We start from the raw sequence: 21,514 nt of genomic DNA on the forward strand, positions 1-21,514 counted from the left end.
GAAGACAGGAATGGAGAAATGACAGAAGCAGAAGAAATATACAGGAAAGAGAAAAGAATGGAATCTTTTACTCAGAAGATTGAGAACAAAGTCCAGGATCATTCCAAAGCCTACAAACTCACCAGGTATCTGCCATCACAGAGAAAGCAGAGCCTTCCGCCTCCTGTGCCCTCTACTCTCATGCTGATCTGTCCTCACAAACCCTATACAACACAACGGGTCACACATCTAGGTCTCTATATGTAGTCATCAATCCTGGACACACACACACACAGACACACAGACAGACACACACACACAGAAGAGAAGGAGAGAGAGAAACAAACTCAAATTCACACTCACACATTTCCCCAGGGAGGCCAGTGGTCTAGAGTCAGGAATAGAAATGACCAAGGCAAGTTGATCTCAGGGAAAAACCACAAATCTGTTTTTTTTTTTAAGAATTATTTATTTCATGTATATGAGGACACACTGTCACTGTCTTCAGACACACCAGAAGAGAGCATCAGATCCCATTACAGATGGTTGTGAGGCACCATGTGGTTGCTTGGAATTGAACTCAGGACCTCTGGAAGAGCAGGCAGTGCTCTTAACCACTAAGCCATCTCTGCAGCCCACAAAACTATTTTTAAAGAAACCTAGGGCTAAAGGTATACCTTAGTGGTAGGGTACATGCTTAAATTAACAGGTATACAATTCCCTACCAGCATGACCAGCATTTAACATCTTCAGTAAGTTTGAAGAGCAATAAAAATCAAAATAAGTAAGGGCTAGCTCAGCAGATAAGAGCACTGACTTTACTGGGCGGTGGTGGCGCACACCTCTAATCCTAGCACTTGGGAGGCAGAGGCAGGTGGATTTCTGAGTTCGAGGCCAGCCTGGTCTACAGAGTGAGTTCCAGGACAGCCAGAACTATACAGAGAAACCCTGTTTCGAAAAACAAACAAACAATCAAAAAAAAAAAAAAAAAAAAAAAACAACCACTGACTGCTCTTCCAAAGGTCCTGAGTTCAATTCCCAGCAACCACATGGTGGGTTACAACCATCAGTAATGGGATTCGATGCCCTCTTCTGGAAACAGCTACAGTGTATTCAAATAAATAAAATAAATATCTCTTTTTTAAAAAGAGAGGGAAAGAGGGGGGAAAAAAAAGAATGTTTATCAAAAAGCTGGGCATAGTAGCACATACCTTTAATCCCAACTCTCAGGAGGCAGACACAGGTAGATCTCCATGAGTTCCAGACCAGCCTGGTCTATAGAGCTAGTTCCAGGACAGTCAGGGCTACAAAGAGAAACCCTGTCTCGAAAAAAAGAAAAAAACAAACAAACACACAAATGATATGAGAAGCTGGATAAGAAACTCTGGTAGACAGCAGTTGGGAGGCAGAGGCAGACAGATTTCTGAGTTCAAGGCCAACCTGGTCTACAGAGTGAGTTCCAGGACAGCCAGGACTACACAGAGAAACCCTGTCTCTCTAGTACAGGCAAGGCCCTGGATCTGAACTATCAGCACTTCAAATTAAAACGTGGCATAAACTAAGTATGACTTTATACTCCAGCACTCAGAAGGCAGGAAGATTTCAAGTTTTCAAGATTTCAAGTCAGTCTATACCACAAAGTAAAGCCATATCTCAAAAAAACAAAACATGACAAAATATCAGAGTTCAGACCCAAGGCCAAGGTATAAGCATAATGTTCCAGAGCCCTCAGCAGCAATACACGGTGAGACAGGCCTAGCCCAACACCCAGTTACTACAGCACCCCAGACACAGAGGCCACAGAAAAGCTGACATTGAAGCCTTGGGCACAGCCCACAATAGACTCTATTATCCCTGGAGCCCCATGACAGGATGGAAGATGGAAGGCCAGGACATTCCTCCACCCCCTCACACCAGAGGGAAAGGGCACTTTTCAGAAGCCTAAACAGGAAGCAAGTCATTTTCTTCAGCTGTTAAGATCAGAGAGGACCCCTCCTCTTAAAAAAAAGGGACCATTTCAGCTATCAATTAACTCAGGTAAACTCGATGGCCACAGAAGGCCTCCCTGGAGTCAGCAATGCCAACTAGAAGGCAAGTAACACTAAGGGCTCTGAGAACACAGGTTACCCACAAGCCCTGTCAGTTCAAGGATGGCAGTGAGAACAGAACAATCAGCTTCTGCTAAAGAGTTCCTCCTGTTCCAAGGAGCTCAGTCATTCTCTCGCCCCTGCTCCGCTTGAGTCAGATTCTCATGTTGTACCCCCAGCTCACCAATCATACCTTCAGGCTGGCGTGCTCAAGTGTTAGGGGTCTACACAGATCAGTATACAACTCAGTGTTTGGGTCTACATTTACTCAATATTTAAAATATTGTCATCTTCTCCAGGTAAGCAGAAGCAACAGCTGGAAGCACAAACCCAGAACAGGAAAGGGTGAGACAGGAATCCTACTGTTATCTATTTGTGACTTTAATGGACTCTATTTTTAGATCTTTAATAAAAGTCTCTCTTCTACTCTCCTACCAAATTTTCCCATTCAGGCAATTCAATCTTTCCAACGCTGCTCAAAGATCTAAAAATGTGACACTTAACAATCAACTTTATTTTCCCCTAAACCCAGAATTTAACCCTACTCAAGGTCCTCAGGCTGGACTCTCCTTTAGCAAGGCTACCTGAGCTCATAGCAGATTTGATACAAAGACGATCTCCCACCTCAAGCAAGAGAATATACACAGAAGATTTATAATGATGAAAATTTGTTATACATAAATATTCAATAATAAATTAATATCCAAAAAGCCAGACATGGTAGTACATGCTTTTAATCCCAGCACTTAGTAATCAAAGGCAAGAAGATCTCTGGGTTCAAGGCTAGCCTGATCTACAGAGGAAGTTCCAGGACATCCAGGGCTACACAGAGAAGCCCTGTTTCGAAACACTCCTCCACCCAAAATAATGGTCCAAAATAAAGTGTCCAAAAAAATGGATGATGTCCAAGGTTCTAATTAATATCTAAAGTTTTTAAATGACATTTAGAATTTGATTGTTTTCTACATTACGTTTCTTGGAAAATTTTGTTGGAGGCCAGGAATGAAGACACACACCTGAAATCCTATCATTTAAAGACTTTGTTTATTTCAATAACTTGGGGGAGGGGGTATCTGCACATAAGTGAAGATGCCTTTGAAGGCTAAAGGTATTAGATATGCTGGAACTGGAATTAAAGTGGTTCTGAGTGGCCTGATATGGATGCTGGGAATCAAACTCATGTCTTCTGGAAAATCAGTATAAGCTCTCAGCTACCGAGTCATCTCTCCAGCCTCTGTAATCCCAGAATTTGGAAGGCTAAAGTAAATTACAGGCCAGTCTGGAATAAAGAGAGATTTGGACACTAGACTGGGGAACTTACAATCCTGCCTCAAAATTTAAATGGGCTGGAGATCTAGCCCAGTGGTAAAGCACTTGCCTAGCATGCTTAAGCCCCAAATTCAATCCCCAGTAATACACATTCAAGCTAGCTACAGAACTAACCCAGCCTTAGAGAATAACTTGAGCTAATTAAGAGAGGTATTTATGACAATCAATATTAGGAACTTCATTTGCACCATAGAAAATCTTAGAATCATCTTCACGTTATTTTTATTTTATGTGTATAGATGTTTTGCCTGCATGTATGTCTGTGTATCACATGCATGCCTGGTGCCTGCAGAAGCTAGAAAGAGTCCAATTCTCCGGAGCTGGAGTTATGAATAGCTGTGAACAACTATGTTAGTGCTGGAAACCAAACTTGGATGCAATGATAAAGCAGCATATACTTTTAACTGCTGAACCATTTATCTAGCATGATGTTACCAGCACAGCTACAGGGATAAAAGAAAAGATAACCAGAATACTTGCAAAATCAAAAGAGGAATATCTTCAAATCTCATTATTTTGAAACCCACACTATGTATGTTAACCTTTTGTGGTTGGAAACAGGGCTTTGGCTTTTCAAGCATAGATGAGGCTACCCTTCAACTCAGAGAGCCATTCTGTCTTCAAGTGCTGGAATTAAAGGCCTGAGTCACCACTACCTGACAAAAATTAATTCTTAAAAAATTCAGGCCGGGTGGTGGTGGCGCACGCCTTTAATCCCAGCACTTGGGAGGCAGAGGCAGGCGGATTTCTGAGTCCGAGTCCAGCCTGGTCTACAGAGTGAGTTCCAGGACAGCCAGGGCTACATAGAGAAACCCTGTTTCAAAAAAAAAAAAAAAAGAAAGAAAGAAAGAAACAAAAAACAAAACAAAAAACAAAAAACAAAAAAAGAAAAGAAAAGAAATTAAAAAATAATTTTTTTCACTACCAATGTGATGGTACATTACTTTAATCCTAGCATTTGAAAGGCAGAAGTAGGCAGATCTCTGAGTTTCAGGCCAGCATGGTCTATACAAAGTTCTAACCCACTCAGGGTTATAGTAAGACCCAGTCTCAAAACAAACAAACAAACTAACTCCATTGTTTTGTTCCAAAATATAAATACCAATTAGTAAAAAGAATTCCATAAGAGGAGTTTGTTCATAGACACCGGAGCAAATACCAAAAAAGGCAACCAAGTTGGGTACTGACCACTGTCTCCCTGAATATGACACACCCTGTCCAAGTGTTCCACTTGCCCTTGAGCTCCTTTCCAACTGGCCCAGCCACCAGGGGCTGTGACTATCTCAAAAAGAATGGATCTGTGGCAATACATACTCTTAAAGATGGGGAACATTTACATTTGGTCTGTATGGCTACAAAAGCCGCTGGCCCCTTGGACCAGCCTAGAATAAAGGTGCTTGCCACCCACATCTGATAACCTGAGTTTGAACCCCAAGACCCACATGGGGAAAGAATGCAGCTCAGTGATAGAGTGCCTACCTAACATGCTTTAGAGCCTGGGCTCCATCCCCAGAAGCCACTAAATACACAAGGGTCTTATCTGACAGCTTTCTATTCTGTTACTGCTTTAGAACTAAATGGTTAATTGTGTTGCCTAGTAGTTCACTATCCCTCTTCTTTGCAGAATTTTTCAAGTGTCTTACCTCACCTTCCTGTGCCAGGCAGTTTTGAAAGCCTTATCTTCCTGGAGAGCACAGGCCCTGGAAGAACAGAAGAATAGTTGTGAGTGCCCAAACTGAAATAACCCACACCAGGAGACATAGGCAATGCCACTTCAGTCTTCTGCCCAACTCACCCATTAGTCACCCTACTTGTCAAAAGACCACTGTAAAGAAATGAAATGTTTGATGTGCAATTCACTCAAGACTAAAAGTTATGAAGCTTCACATAGCAAAGACATAAAATTAATTCCAACATCTATTTTTTGTGCTTTCATTCTTTTCTCTTTCTTTCTTTTTCATGTTTACCAGACCAGCTTTGAACTCAAGATCTTGCCGGCTCCACCTTCCAGTGCTGAGATTACAAGAGTGTGCCTCTGCCGGGTGGTGGTGGTGCACTCCTTTAATCCCAGCACTTGGGAGGCAGAGGCAGGAGGATTTCTGAGTTTGAGGCCAGCCTGGTCTACAGAGTGAGTTCCAGGACAGCCAGGACTACACAGAGAAACCCTGTCTTGAAAAACCAAAAAAAAAAAAATCAGGACAAGCTTGGGGGGGGGGAGGCGGAAGCATACCTTTAATCCCAGCACTTGTAAGGCAGAGGCAAGCAGATCTCTGAGTTTAAGGCCTGCCTGTTCTACAGAGCTAGTTCTAGGACAGCCAAGGCTACACAGAAAAACTGTGTTGAAAATAAAAAAAAAAATTAGCCAGGCAGTGGTAGCGCATGCCTTTAATCCCAGCACTTGGGAGGCAGAGGCAGGCGGATTTCTGAATTCGAGGCCAGCCTGGTCTACAGAGTGAGTTCCAGGACAGCCAGGGCTACACAGAAAAACACTGTCTTGAAAAACCAAACCAAACCAAAACAGAACAACAAAAAAAAAAAAAGTGTGTCCCTCCATTGCCAGTTTTGCTGTTTCCTCAGTGCCCCCACACTGACTTTAGTTTCTTGAGACAAAGTCTGTCTATGTATCCCTGGGTGGCTTAGAACTCTCTATGTAGACCAGGCTGGCCACACATAGATCTGCCTGTCTCTGTCTCCCAAGATTAAAGGTATATATTACCATGCTCAGCTCTGAGTTTTTTAAACAAGTTCTCATATAACCTAGGCTGCCTTCTAACTTAGCTATACAGCTGAGGCTGGCCTTAAACTTCTAATCCTCCTGCCTCTACATCCCAAGTGCTGGGACTACAGGGGTATGCCGCCGTATATACATTTTGGACAATGGCATTTTTCCTTTTAGGGTTTTTCTTATTTCCAGATTTATTTGTGTGTATGAGTGCTTGCCTGTGTGTATGTATGTACAAATGTATAAGTGTATGTATACACTATGTGTGTGCCTGGTGTCAGCAAAGGTCAGAAAAAAGGGTCAGATCCCCTAGAACTGGAATATGGAGGACCGTGGGCTGCCTACAGTTTCTGGGAGCCAAAACTAGGGTCCTTTGCAAGAACAGCAAGTGCATGCTGCCATCTCAGCTCCATTGTTTTCATAGCGCATGGGGGGATGGAGGGGGTGCAGTGTGTGTGTGTGTGTGTGTCTGTTGTGTCTGTACACCTGTGTGTCTATGTCTAAGATTCAGGCTGGCATCATCATCCCTGGCTTACACAGTTCTGGGGATTGAACCCAGTGTTTTATGCATGCCTGGCAATCAAGAATTCTTCCAGAGAACTACATCATCCGCCTCCCTATTGATATTTAAAACAAAAAACAAAACAGGATACTAGAGAGAAGGATCTGCTGAATATTTTTCATTTTCTTTTTCCTTCTTCCTTTTTTGGGGGTTGTTTTGAACAAAGTCTCAGCTGGTAACCCAGGGAGCCTGGAATGCACTAAGTACCTCAGGTTTGTCTTAAAACTTAGGACAACTCTCCTGCTTTAGCCTTTAGTACTGAGATTACAGGCTTGAGCAAATATACCTGTCTCCAGCTGAGTTTTGGAGATTTATTTGTTTTTTATATTTATTTTTATTTATGTGTATGGGTCTTTTGCCTGCATATATATGTCTGTTCACAACATCTAAGGAGTGCCCACAAAGGCTAGATGAGGGCAATGGGTCCTCTGGAACTGGAGTTAAAAATTCTGTTAGCTGCTATGTGGGTGCTGGGAACTGACCCTGGGTTCCCAAGTGCTCTAAACCATTGAGCCACCTCTCCAGAACCGTCAGTTGAGTTTGGGCGTTTTTTGTTGTTGTTTTGTTCCGATAGGGTCACACTACATAGTCCTGACTGGCCTGAAACTTGCTATGTAGATCAGGCTGGCATAGAATTCTCAGGGATCCACCTACCTCTGCCTCTGTGCTACATTAAAAGCATGTGCCTGCTCCTGGCTCCAGCTGAGCTCTTTAAGTTTGGGGTTTTGTTTATTTGTTTGTTTGTTTTCACATTTATTTGGGAAGGGAATACCACAGTGTATGCAGAGGTCAGAGGACAACTTGTAGGAGCCAATTCTTCTACCATGTGAATTTTGGAGATGAACTCAGGTTGTCAGGTTTGGTGCCAAGTGCCTTAACTGCTGAGCCATCCCATATGTCTTTTTCAGTTATATATTCTTATTGTTTAGAATATTGTTATTCTAATTTTTTCTAACAGTACTGATTCTGTCCAGCTGGAAATGTGGCTGCTTGCTGACTGCTGGTTGGACATGTATAAACCCCAGGATTTGATCCCAGCGCTTATCATCTGAGCGAGGCGGCACACATCTGTGATCGTAGTGCTTGGGAGCTACAAGCAAGATCAGAAGTTGAAGGTCACCTTCCATTAAGTAGCAAGTTTGATCATCCAACAGTGAGTCTGAGGCCAGCCTGGGCTACAAACTCATTCATTCATAGATAGATAAACTGACAAGATACACAGACAGACAGACTGACAGACAATATACACTTACTTATGTGTATTATGTATCTAGGGTGGAAATGTAAATCCACAGTAGGGTATCTGCATAAGAACTGACTCTATAAAAGTTATCAAGTCTGGCCTCCACATGTGTCATGCGCATGCATGCACTCAGAAACACACATCATACACACAAATTTTAAAAACATACACACATTATTTTATATAAGCATAAAGATTTAAATCAAAATATCAGGCATGTGCTACCAGTACTGGGAAAGAAAAGGCAGGAGGATCAATTCCAGTTCGAGCCCATCCAGGCCTACATAGTGAGTTCCAGATGAGCCCAGGGCTAGAATGAGACATCGTCTCAAACAAACAAAAAATCAAATAAAAGAAAATAAGAGTCAAGTGAAGTCCATTTACTGCTTGAGTAGTTTATGAACCCGTGCTACAGCAGCCTATCTCTCTCTCCACCCAGACCCAAAGACAAAAACTGCTTACTTACCAAACCCAAGCAAGAAAAAGAGGAAACCCTATTCATTAAAGCTAAATTAGGCCCTGTAGCTGGTGCAATTTTGTAAACTACTCTAAATCTCTATTTATAGAAACTGCTGTTTGAGCAGTATTACTAGTGATCAGAGTAAAGGGGGACGACCGGCCAGGACGAACAGTGAGTGCGTGACTAAGGACAGCCTGTTTTCTTCCATCAGCTTCTTGATGTTTTTTTTTTTTTTCTTTCTTTGGTTTTTCGAGACAGGGTTTCTGTGTGTAGCTCTGGCTGTCCTGGAACTCACTCTGTAGACCAGGCTGGCCTCGAACTCAGAAATCCACGTGCCTCTGCCTCCCAAGTGCTAGGATTAAAGGCGTGCGCCACGACCGCCCGGAGGCTGCTTGAGGTTTTAGCTGGACAGTTTTGATTTTGGTGGGAGATTGTCTACATTGAGAGAGTGCCTCACTATGTAGCAAAGGCTAGCCTCCAACTTGCAGCCTCAGCCTGAGAACTGAAATTACGGTACCATTACTCCCAACCTAGGTAGACTGTTTGAATAACTAAAGTATGAACTTACAAAGACTAATATGAGTTGGGTGGTGAGTGATGCATGCCTTTAATCCCAGCACTTGAGAGGCAAAGATAGACATATCTCTGTGTGTTCAAGGCAGCCTGGTCTACCAATGAGTTCCAGGATAGCCATACACAAAGAAACTCTGTCTTGAAAAACAAAAAACAAAACAACAAAACCAACCAAACAAACAAAACCACAAAAGACCTAGTATGCAATTATCAGACTAACTAGCAGGACCATCACCTGACTCTCAGCCTACAATGTCGACACCGCCACCTGGAGGAGACAGAGGAAGAGGGTCTAGTAAGAAATGCTCTGGAACTAAATGGGGTGGTGCAGGGACTTTAGTTCCAGCACTCGATAGGCAGAGGCAGGTGGATCTCTGAGTTTGAGGCCAGCCTGGTCTACATAGTGAGCTCCAGAACAGCCAGGGCTAAGAGAAACCCCGTCTAGAAGAAAAGAAAAAGAAAGAGAGGAAGGGAGGGAGGAAGAAAAAGAAAAAAGAGGCTTAAAAATGGTGGCAAAGGCCTGGTGGTGGTGGTGCACGCCTGTAATCCCAGCACTTGGGAGGCAGAGGCAGGTGGATTTCTGAGTTCGAGGTCAGCCTGGTCTACAGAGTGAGTTTCAGGACAGCCAGGACTACACAGAGAAACCCTGTCTCGAAAAACCAAAAAAAAAAAGGTGGCAAAGATACAAAAAAACAAAAAATGTTCTTTATGTGGAAAGAGGCAAAGAGGAGGGAAACCCTTGAGCAGCACACAGCACACACTCAACGATACCCTACCTGCACAAGTTCTCTCATGTCCTCTTGCTCTTTGATGATCGTACGAGGCCTCGTATCCTCTCTGACACTGGAGGGTTTTAATACACATGCAATCACAATCTGCAACTACTCAAGTCTAAAGGCAGATAAGGAAACAGTTCTCATAACCGACTTCCTATCTAGATTTAGCCTCACTCTTATTTTCAATACCTCTCTCCTGTTCAGCATGTATATGCCATGTATGTAGCCCAACCTGGCCTGGAATTCCTCAGCTTCCCAATACAGAAAGTGCTGCGATTGCAAGCATGTGCCACTATATACAGCTAAGACCTCTTTTTTTTTCTTGGACCTTCCATAAAATGGGCCTATTGTCACCTCCCATTCCACTACATTAACTGAACTCTTAAACTACACACCTAAATCCTAGCACTCAGCAAAGGAAGGAGAATCACGAGGCACAGGCATGCCTGGGCGATAGATTGAGTGCCAGGCTAATCAGAGCTACAATGAGACTTGTCCAGAGGGGAGAGAGAAAAGTTATGGAAGCTAGTCATGATGGTACATACTCCTAATCCTAATGCTCCAGATAATGACACAGGAGAACTGAAAGTCTGAAGCTACCTTGAGCTAATAAGATTCTGTCTCAAAAAAAATTAAATAGGGGAATGAGAGGTAGCAGTATAGTTGGGGTAGTTCAAGATAAAGTCCCTGCCTAGTGTGCACAAGTAGCTCGTCAATCCTGCCAGTTGCAAAGACACAAAGTGTTCTCTGTAGCCAAAGTGATCACTCTTGTATTATAAGTCTCTGCTTGGTCACTTCCTGATCTTTCTACTAAACAGGTCCCACACACCTTCAAGACTCCTGTTCTGAACTTCGTTTCTCTCCACCTCACTCCTCACTACTGACCTGGTGGTTCAAGTCCACTGGCTCCCACAGGACCAAACCAATGACTAACACTAACACTAACGCTGCTGCTGCTCCTTCTCTTTTTTTTTTTTTTTAATGTATATGGATGCTTTGTCTGCATGTATATCTGCACACCAGTTGAGGCAATCAGATCCCAGTTATAGAAGATTGTGAGCTAACATGTGGGTACTGGGAATTGAACTCAGGACCTCAAGAAGAACAGCCAATGATCTTAACTGCTAAGCCATCTCTCCAATCCTGACTAATACTTCTTAAAAAGCAAAATTGATCATTGCAGCTATGTTCCAAGACCTTCAGGGTTCCCAATTCCTCTAAGGCCCTCTATGTAGCATTCTGGCCCCAACCTTCCAGAATATCCAATGAGTGAGTGTGAAGTCTTTTGTGGCTGTTTACACTTTTTTAAATTACAGATAATGACCTTCCTGCTGTTACTTTATATATCTGTGTGTGCACATGCATGCAGGTGCCTATTAAAACTAGGAAGCTGTAACTCCCTAGAGCTGGAGTTACAGGCAATTGTGAGCTACTCTACATGGGTTCTGGGAACTGAACTCAGGTCTGCTACAAAAATGGCAAGGACTCTTTTGAATTATTTTTATTTTATGTGTATGTTTTGCCTGAACGTACTATATGTATGCCTAGAGACCTAAGATGTCAGGAGAGGGCACTGGATCTTGTCTATACTCCAGTTCTAGGACTGTGAGCCACATATGGATGCTGGAAATTGAATCAGGGTCCTCTGAGGAACAAAAGGTGCCCTAAACCACTAAGCTATCTTTATCTTTTTAACTCCCTCCAACAAGATTGTATTTCTGTGGGCCAAGCATAGTGGCAAACACCCATGGTACTAGCATCCAGCATGTGAAGAGCAGGAGAATCAGAAATTCAAGGCCATCTTCAGCTACACAGGGAGTTTGAAACCAGCCTGCACTGTATGAAACTTTCCCTTAAAACACACACAAACACACACACACACACACACACACACAAAATCATTAAGAATAAATACAGAAAAAGAAAACAGAACAACAACAAATCCCGAGTCTGTATTATATGATAAAGTGTGGACATGTTCTTTTGTCTGTGGCTCAATTTCTTCAGGAGCTGGAGTAATGACTCTGTACACTGGAGTGTGTGCTAAAGGCAAAGACTGGATCCCAGGCTGGGTAGGCAGGATTGCATGCACCTGTAACTCCAGAAACAACAGTACTGGGGTGGTGGGGGACAGACAGGCAGATCCCAGAACTATCCAGCCAGCTAGTGTAGGTGAAATGGTAAGCTTCAGGATTAGTGAGAGCCTCTGTGGCAAGCAGTAGAGAAGACAGAGAAAGATGTTCTCCACTGACTTCCACTTATAAGTGCACCTTCATGAATGTGTGCTAAGTCACACCACAGAAGTTTTCAAAAATTTTCTCCTGAGTATCAGAACAATGCACACAAAGCAGAAATGCAAGACCTTCAACTGCAAATGGTATCAGTCCACACCATTACTGACCCAGGAAGTAGGAAAAACTTACATCTGTAAGGCAAAAGACTGAACATGCCAAGCATGATGGCTGATCCTTTAATCCCAGCATGAAAGAAGCAGAGGCAGAAGGCTCTCTTGAGTTTGAAACCAGCCTGGTCTATTCAGTGAGTTCTAGGACAGCCAGAGCTAAAGTAATGAGACCCTGTATACAGGGTAGGTATGTTAGTCAGAAACATAGTTTCACAGCAAAGTTCAGACTGCCCTGTAACTCCCAATCTTAAGGTCTTGTCTCAGATTCCTTGAATCTTAGGATTTACAGCTACCACACTACACCAAGCTAGGCTAATCAAATTTAACAATCAAATGCTAGATCTCTCCTTTTTTAAGCATCAACATCAAACAAAGTAAACTCTCCCCAATTCCTCCAAGTCCCATCATTCTTAATATCTAACAGACAAGAAAACCTGCCAGCCACCCATTCAGCAGTCAAGAGTTCTAAAGGTTAAATATAGTGGCTCAAGCCTAATCCCTGAATTTAGGAGGTAAAGGCTGAGAGTCAGTAGTTTAATGCTAGCCTCATTACTAAATGGGTTTAAACCAGCATGGGCTTCAAGAGACCCTGTCTCAACAACCAAAAGTTTGGAGATTTGTTTTGGGGATTCAAACTCAGAATTAGAACTTCACCCATGATATGCAGAATATCTACCCCCATAGCTTTAAATCCCCACCCTCAACAATAGCCTTAAATCCTTGGTCATACAGACTTCTGGCCTGCACATTCCTGAATTCAGGCTTACTCCCCCGTGAGGCTAGCCACTCACTTTGCACTACCTTTTCAGTCTCCCCTCTCATGGCTCGTCCTCCCTCCTCTCAGTTGGCTGACTTTACTACCAGAGGTCCTGACATCTCTGACACTCCCTACATGCCACCAACACATCTCTTTCTAAACTAGATCTAGATTATGTCACTCAAATGATTAAAAGCATTCTCAAGCTCCTGTACCCTAGGAGGCTGGAGCTCCTATGTGCAAAGAAGGCCCAGAGCTCCCACCTGTCTAGCTGGAAGACTCCCAGGCACTATTTTAGACACTCATGTACATGTGGTTCCGGGTGTACAAGCCTTTATGTCCCCCAGCTAATTCTTGTTGACCCTGAAGGCCACACACAGCTCAGGAGGCTCACTTAAGGCTACCATGTAAGCACATTCTGAAGGCAGCAACTACTAATCATGGGTTCTGATTCTCACTCACTGAATCCAAATCAGTTCAGGACAAAGCAAGATGCTGCATTACATGGGCCCCCAAGTCATACCCAGAAATCCTCAGAGAGTAAAGCCAAACATTTACTAAATAAATGCATTTTGCCAAATCAGTTTTTTTAGAATGATGAGGACTTGTCCGGTGACAATTTCAACAGAGGTACATATCAACAATGTTTTCATGTTCCCACCCGGTGCTGTGCTATTCACTCCTACCTTCACATAGGATCCCACACGCCTTGCATCTAAACTCCCTAGTGAAATCTGATTTCTCCAACAGTCCCTATGTCCTTTAAGCAGGCAGGCCATGTCCTTGACTTCAAGGCAAAAAGAATTTCAATTCTCCGTATTTAAACCATCGATTTGTACAACCCTTTACCGTGAAATTCTTTTTCAGAACCAGAACATTCTAAAAGTCTTGTCCATTAAGCACAATATAAGCTGATATAATTGCAACGCCCCATCTCCATCAGACTCCAAAACATCTGGAAGCACACCCAACTCTAGCTGGAGTTATGTTCTATAAACACCACCCTCACTTCACGAGTCTGGCTTCCACGCCAAGAACTACTTCTACTCGCTTATTTAGGGAAACAGTAAGTTGAACTCTTAAGTTAGACCTCTAGGCTATAAAGGTACTGTCCCAGACTAGGCAGACCAGTCAAAACTTCGTCATCACCACGAAAACTAATCTTGATGTAATTCAACTCAACAAAAACTTCTCAAATTGTAGAGATTAAAAGGTGTGTTTTTAATTGCCCGTTGAGTTTGTCAATAGATGAACTTGGTAGTTATAGCAAAAGGACTCTGAGTCGACACCGTGTTTCCTCTGGGAACATTTTCCCAATATATTCTCAAGTGAACCTGGCTTTCCAAATACCCACTGCAAAGGTAGTAAAGAAGGCTTCCAAAAAAGCGCGACCGAGGGGGAGGAAAGAACCCCAAGACTTGGAGCAGCTCAAAGCTGCTCTTGGCGGGGGCGGCGCCCTTCCCAGCCTCTGGCAGGAACCCCACAGTAGAGATGCCGCCTAACTGGGCCGCGACCCCCACTGGAAACCCGGAGGCAGCCCGCAGGCCGCACACGCCCGCGGCCGATGCACAGGCCCCGCGTTCCCAGGAGCGCGGGCCGGGGCTGAGGCCTGGCCCGTCGCCGCGGCGCACAGCTCCGGCCTGGAGCCTTCAGCCACCGGACAGAGAGCCGAGGGGCGGCTCCGCACGGACGACGGCGCCGCCTCCTCAACCGCAAGGACGTCCGTGGCTGTGTCCCCGCCCCGGGCCAAAAGGGAGCAGCAGCAGGTGTTCCGCGGAAGGCTCCGCCGGCTGCAGCCGGGATCGCGGCCCCAGCAGGCAGGCACCGGGAGGCAGAGGCGGGCGGCGCACTCACCCAGCACCACGGGCGGACCGCGGCAGGTGTTCCCTCCTCCGGGCCCAGGGACACCGCCGCCACTCCCCGGGGACTCCGCGCGAAGCTGCCGCCGCTGCCGCCCCCGAACCCCAGGAGCGCGAGCGCCGCGCCGCAGCCTCCGCGCGATCACGTACCGAGCGGTGAGAGGGCGCCGAGCGCGAGGGCGGGGCGCGCGGCCGGAGCCTAGCAACCGCCTGACACGCGAGTGCCGCAGCCAATCCCACGTCCGACTCTGAGAGGCGCCGACTGGCCTTCAGCGCGCGGCCCGCTTCTGCCTGCGTCGCTGGCCCCGCAGCGCGCCGCACCCGCGCACAGGCCCCGCCCCGTCCCGCACCTCTCTGCCCATTGGCCTGTCACGCCCCCGCCCTGAAAGCCACGCCCCAACGCAGAGACCCCGCCCCCGAAGTTGACCAAGTGGGTCCCGGGACACGCCTTAGCCAGTCCGGGTAGCCGGGAGCTCTTGCTAGCTGCGCTGGGGGAGGGGCACCCTTCCCAACTTCTCCGGAAGAATAAACCGAGGTATGGACAGGCCGGCGAACCGGTCCGGCCACAGCAAGCCACCAGACAACTGCCCCCTAATTTCCTTCGGGCAAAAAGCAAGCGGTATCTAAACCATTCAAACACCCAGGAAGCGCCCTCTCAATTGCAAAGGAAGAGACCTTGTTACCCTATGCTTAATAAGAATGGAGAAACTAAGGCCAGATCCGGGTGAGTGGAGAGGAAGGTAACCCATTTCTTTAGTGCTTGCCCTACAACAGGCTTCCCCTCCCCCTCCTTAGAAAGCTAAAATCCAGTGCCTCTTCTGGAGCTCAAAATAGCTCTGACCCGCTAGCACAGGTCACTCACCCTCGGTGGCCCACATTCTTTAGATGGGTGGTTACTGCTAGAATCTGGCCTTCCCCATTTATGGAGGGTCCTAAAGTAGCTCTTAGCTCTCCTGGGCCTCACCAGAGGGCCCAAACTCCAGAGACTGGAGATTTGACAAGTTACTAAACCTGACAGTGGATAATAACTGTGGAAATCAGAACTGTGGTGGGCTCTGCTCCCTTCCTAACTGATCTCACACTGCTAGAATGAATCCATTCCTCTTTGGCCTAGAGCCAGGCTGGAGTTTAAGACACACACTGTTATCGGTAAGCACATTCTGAATACAGACCCGGCAGCTACTCTGCCTGGGATTCCTGCCTAAAGGCCAGGTAGTTCTCTTCAGAAGTGTCTACAAGAAGCAATTTTCAGGAATGAATGCCCTTACCTCAAATACCTGTTTGCAATTTCTCAATACTTACGTGACTAGCTCATATAGAGCCTAGAAAAGGAAGAGGAACTAAAATCCAGGAGAGCAATGACAGATCATGCCTTAGGTGTTAATAAACTGAAGAGTTAATGGCTTCTCAAATTCTGACATCTAAGATCGTACCATTTTAAAAAGGCTGAGAATGAGCTGGCCCTGGTTGCTGCCATCTGTAATCTTTACACTCATAAAGCTGAAGCTTGCTGTAAATTGAAGGCCACTCAAGGTTCCATAATGAGTTTCCCCGGCCAACTTGGGCTATAGAGTGATACCTTGTCTCAAAAACTAATCAAGGGGCTGAGAGATAACAGTAAAGTCATTTGCCACAATGCCCGATGATCTAAGTTTGACCCCCAGGACCCACATGGTGGAAAGAACCAACTCTGGCATGTTGTCCTTTAACTCCAAGTACAATAAAAACGCACACAATAAATAAGATGTAAAAAGCCAGGTGGTGATGGCCTATTCCTCTGATCCCAGGACTTGAGAGCCAGAGGCAGGTGGATCTCTGAGTTCTGAGTTCAAGGCCAGCCTTGTCTGTAGAGTGAGTTCCAAAACAGCCAAGGCTACACAGAGAAACCCTGTCTCTAAATAAATAAATAAGATGCAATTTCAAAACAAAACAGCAGAGTATACAGCATCAAGGACACCTCCGGAGTACTGCTACTTGCAAAGAAGTAGAAGCAACATTTTAGACCTTAACTGAACACATGTGGATTCCAAATTGCTCCTCTTCTCCCTTTTTTGGCATTGCTTTTGCTAAATGAGGCACAAATAGTTTCCAGGGTCACAGGGTTCTGTGCTCATTATGGTGAAGGGATGTGCTCTCTGCCTGACTAGCAAGTGCCTAAGGGTGAGATAAGTTCCTTCCTGGTCCTAGAAACATGACCACCAGTGTTTGCCTGAGGTCTTCACAACCAAAGCCTTCCAATCCCTACCTCCCAAATTTGGAATGCTAGCCCCCCCAGCCGTGGTATTTCCTACTCCCTCTCCTCAAGTCGTCTTGGCATGGCTTATCCGACCCATGTCCCCCACCACCACCAGCCCAAAGCAGTCCTACATTTTTAGCATCTTTGCTATCTTCGTTTTTGTTTGAAGTTGAGGTTTCTTCCTACCCCACCCCACCCCTTTTTTTCAGGCCCTAGAAAACAGGAAGTCTGTTCTTGCTAAAAGGTAACACCATCCTTTTGGGCCCTTGACAGCCATCATTAGAGCTCATTCTATACTGAAGAGAAAGATGAACAGTTTTTTCCGTGGTCCTCTAGACTGGATGAGGACTACAACGTTAAGTCCCCGTTACTTCCCTTAGCTCTGATAGTTTAAAGCCTTCCTCCTCTTTAGGAACTCCACAGTCTACTCAATTCTTGAGCTCAGCAAAAGGTCCCCAGTGACTCAACCTTGGAACTCCAGCAGGGACAGCCATCCCAAGCCAGGTAACTCAGCTGCCTAGACAGTAGGAAGGCAGCCAAGAGTTCAAAGACCCATGTTATACGTGCCTCAAGAGGAGATCAAGTGACTGAGACTGAGGCTCTTCAGACCTGGTAGACCTGGCAGTCTTCTCTCAGCACCCCTAACCTTTCAGCCACAACTCTTCCTCCTCTCAGAACTACCCCCTGCCTAAGACTTCAGGAAGAGGAAGATAGTTTTATAAGATTTGTTTCTTCCACTTAAATGTGAGTCCTTAACAATTTGCTTGGCCTAACAGTATAACCATCACCTAATTAGAGCTGTAGAGCTATACATAGTAGGGGTTCTGTTTTGAGTTGTAACTAGCAAGAGTCTGTCTATAAAATAAAATAAAGGCAGGAAGATCAAAGTTTAAAACCCAGCATTGGCTACATAGCAAGTTTGAGGTCAAATTAGGTTCTATGAAATCACCACCTCCACCCCCCCCAAAAAAAAAAAAAAACATAAAATCTCAATTTCTGTTTGGAAGGAAGAACTTGGGTTGTGCCTCCTTTACCTCCTGGTTGGCAGTCATTCCCAAGATATGAGCCCTGTGTTAGCCCTGTGCAAGTCAAACGTCCCCATGTTTGTTTGGGACTAATATGATTTATTAAAGCTAAGAACTTCGTTCTCCCTCAGACCAAACCAGTCAACACCCATGGAGCAGACACTCGTTCCTCGAAGGTTAGGATTCCAGGGCTTTTTATTCTGACATGTTCCTGAGGCACCAGTGCCCTATCCTCTAAGAGTATGGCTCCTGTGGCTAATTCTCCCTCTTCTGACAGAGCAGGACCAGGCTAGTGCTGACCAAGGTAGACTACTCACTCACATGCCAGGCCAGCAAGCATGCCTGGAACAGTGGGTTGGAAGACCCATCCAGCCACATCAGAGCAAGGGAAGGGTCTCCTTTGTTTGGACTTAACAGTAGGCAAATTGTCCTGCAGCTTGGGCAGAAAGTAAGGGCTGATAAGTTTATCTGAGAGAAACTGCCAATAGGCAAGTTTTAAAGTCACTGCCAGATTGCCCAGCAGTAATTCTTTCTTCCCTTGTAAGACACTGCATTTCCATACTCCATTTCTTTTCCTTCACTTTCTCTCCCTTCCTTTCTTCCTTCTTCCCTCCTTCTCTCTCTCCCTTCCTTTTTTCCTTTCTCTCTTTTTTCTTTTCTATATAGCTCAGGCTACACTGGAACTCATATGTAGCCCAAACTGTCTCTTGAAAAATTCTTATGCCTCAGCCTGCCCAGAACTGAGATTACAGGCGTGAGTCACCACACCAGACCACCAAGCGTTTTCAATTTTTTTTAAGATTTGTTTTTACTCTATGTGTATGATATTTTGCTTGTATATATGTTTGTGTACCATGTGACTTTGTGCACCAAGGCAACTGGAGTTACAGATGATTGTTGATCACTGTGGGCTCTGGGACTCAAACTTGAGTCCTCCTGAAAAGTACCCAGTGCTCTTAACTGCTGAGCTATCTCTCCAGCCCCAGCCACATGGGTGGCACAAGCCTTCTTCCTCTCCGCTGAGCCATGATTGGATGTAAAGTTCTCATGCAGCAGGAACCCCACGGCAAGGGTGACTGTGGTTTGATTCATCCCCCTGTGCACACACTGTCCACTGGCCTCCTGGGTCTCATTCCACTCTCTGCTGGCTTCAGGATAAGGCAGTTCCTTCCCTCAAGGTCAACTTGGGTGGCTGTTACCAAAATACTAGACTTGTATCCTTGAGCATCAGACTAAACACCAGATTAAGTCTAGACTTAGCCAAATAAATTAGACTCATTCAGATGCTCCTAAAGTGTGTTCAACACCTCTCTCCCTCTCAGAGCTGGCCTGAGACCTAGGCCTAAGCACCCCTCTTGGGAACACCAATGTCAGAGATATTGATGGGTCATACAGCATTTACTAATTCTAATATACTATTCAGACTGGCCTGTATGCCCTTGGAACACTGAAAACTGTGCATTGAATAAGTAAGCAAATAGCCTTTCCCCTAGGCTGTGTGCTGACGGGAATGGCTTCTGGAAGTCTCACGTCCCTAGTCTGGGAATCTTCAGCATTTATGAGTCAGATGAGAAGGACTCCTTCAGATATCTGCTTTTGTGGTGGTTGTTTCTGCCTAGCTATCCCCAGTGCGCCCCCAGTAGAGAGTCTCTCTGTATTGTCCTGCCTACACTGGAATTCTGGAGCTGTTTTGAGACTATAGCCACATGCTACCATACATGGCTCCCTTCAGCCATCTCTGTGTGTTCCTCTATGTATGTCCGTGTTATGATATATATGCATATTTGTGTGGGTATGTGCATTATTTGTATATGCACTGGAACACTCTGGTGAGGTCAGAGGTCAGATATAATCCCAGTACATGAGAGGCGAAAGCAGGAAGATCAGGAATTCAAGACCAGCAGTTTCAACTACACATCAAGCTTGAGTCCAGCTTGGTTACACAAGAAATAAAAGAAAAAGAAAAAAAAAACCCACAAAACCAATGAATGTTATCTCCAGCATTGTTGGGGGAGAGGAGGAGGAATTTTCACTCATCACGAGCCTTCCAGTATATCCATGTAAGGACACAATGTATAATTGTGTAAGTTACTTTGTTCTGAGCCATTTAGCCACCTCATCCTCAAGTGACTGCATGCGTGGCCTGTGACCCTATCTGCTCACTGAAAATACAGAAGACCATGTATGCGGATGAGTCAAGGGCCTGGCCAGGGTGAAACATCCATTTATGTACTGTTTAATCCAAACTTTTTTTTAAAGATAGGATCAGGTCTTTTGTAGAACTCTTTACGTAACGGGCTGGCTCTGAACCGATCCTTCAGCGCCCATCTTCTAAGCGCTGGAATCATAGACATGTGCTTTATTTGTTTGTTTGGTTGGTTATGGGTCTCTTTATGTAGCCTTGCCAGCTCAGAAGTCACTGTGTAGCCCAAGCTAGCCTAAAGGTCCTAAGTTCTCCTCTTTCTACCTCCTGTGTATTGGGCTTACAGCTGACCCAACACACTCAAAGATGCACACTTATTTATTGAGTTACTTGTGTAACAGAAACACTACAACTGAAACCCTGCCCTATGGAACCCAAATCCTAACATAAGATAGATAATAAATAAATAAAATACACTAGGCACATTGGTGCATGCATTTAATTCCAGCACTCAAAGGGCAGAGACAGATGGATCTCTATTAGTTCAAAGCTAGCCTGGTCTATGTAGCAAGTTCCAGGCCAGCCAAGGCTACACAGTAAGGAGATCCTGTCTCATAAATAAGTGAATTAACAAATAGCAAATATAAATTTAGCACTCAAGTAGTGACAAAGCAGATGGGAGGCCAGCAAATGGCCAGGTCAGCTATGTGAGAGCATTAGGGAAACTATCTTATTCGTGTGTTTGTTTATTTTTTTAATAAAAATATAGTTATGTAATTTTTTTTTTTAGATTTATTTATTTATTTTAAGTATATGAGTACACTGTAGCTGTCTTCAGACACACCAGAAGAGGGCATCCAATCTCATTATGGGTGGTTGTGAGCCACCATGTGGTTGCTGGGATTTGAACTCAGGACCTCTGGAAGAGCAGTCAGTGCTCTTAACCGCTGAGCCATCTCTCCAGCCCCTAGTTATGTAATTTTATCCTTTCCCTTTCCTGCTTCCAACTCTTCCCCTCTCTCAAATTCCTGGTCTTTCTCTCTCTTTCTTTTTTATTATTTTTTATTTTTAATTATTTTTATTTCATGTGCATTGGTGTTTTACCTGTATGTATGCCTGTGTGAAGGTGTCAGCTCTCCTGGACCTGGAGTTACAGTGGTGATCTGTCATATGGTTACTGGGAATTGAACCCCGCTCTTCCAGAAGCGCAGCCAGTGCTTTTTTAACTGCTGAGCCCCTCAGTCTTCTGGCTTCTTTTTCTTTATTTTTTTTTTTTACATGTAATGTAAGTATAAACCCCATAAACATATAAATGCAACCTGTTGAGTCTGTTTAGCATTGCTTATATGTACATGATTT

The 21,514-nt window shown here is 44.8% G+C and overlaps 1 protein-coding gene across 4 annotated transcripts in view; it reads right to left on the minus strand.

Annotated features, from left to right (window-relative positions):
* The window catches only part of Dag1 (dystroglycan 1), a 57,325-nt gene extending 42,245 nt beyond the window's left edge, over positions 1-15,080 (minus strand). Inside the window, exons 1-2 of one of the 4 annotated variants that reach the window (XM_028756666.1) lie at positions 14,902-15,080; positions 5,039-5,095 (exon numbers count right to left, since the gene is read on the minus strand). The gene's annotated coding sequence lies outside the window, so the exon portion shown is untranslated. Of the gene's footprint in view, positions 1-5,038; positions 5,096-14,746 lie in introns of all 4 variants that reach the window. The other 3 variants (XM_028756664.1, XM_028756665.1, XM_028756663.1) reach the window with 3 other exon arrangements.
* Between the last annotated feature and the right edge of the window lie 6,434 nt (positions 15,081-21,514).

The sequence above is a fragment of the Grammomys surdaster genome, unplaced genomic scaffold, assembly GCF_004785775.1.
Source record: "Grammomys surdaster isolate TR1022 unplaced genomic scaffold, NIH_TR_1.0 126131, whole genome shotgun sequence".
Taxonomy (NCBI): domain Eukaryota; kingdom Metazoa; phylum Chordata; class Mammalia; order Rodentia; family Muridae; genus Grammomys; species Grammomys surdaster.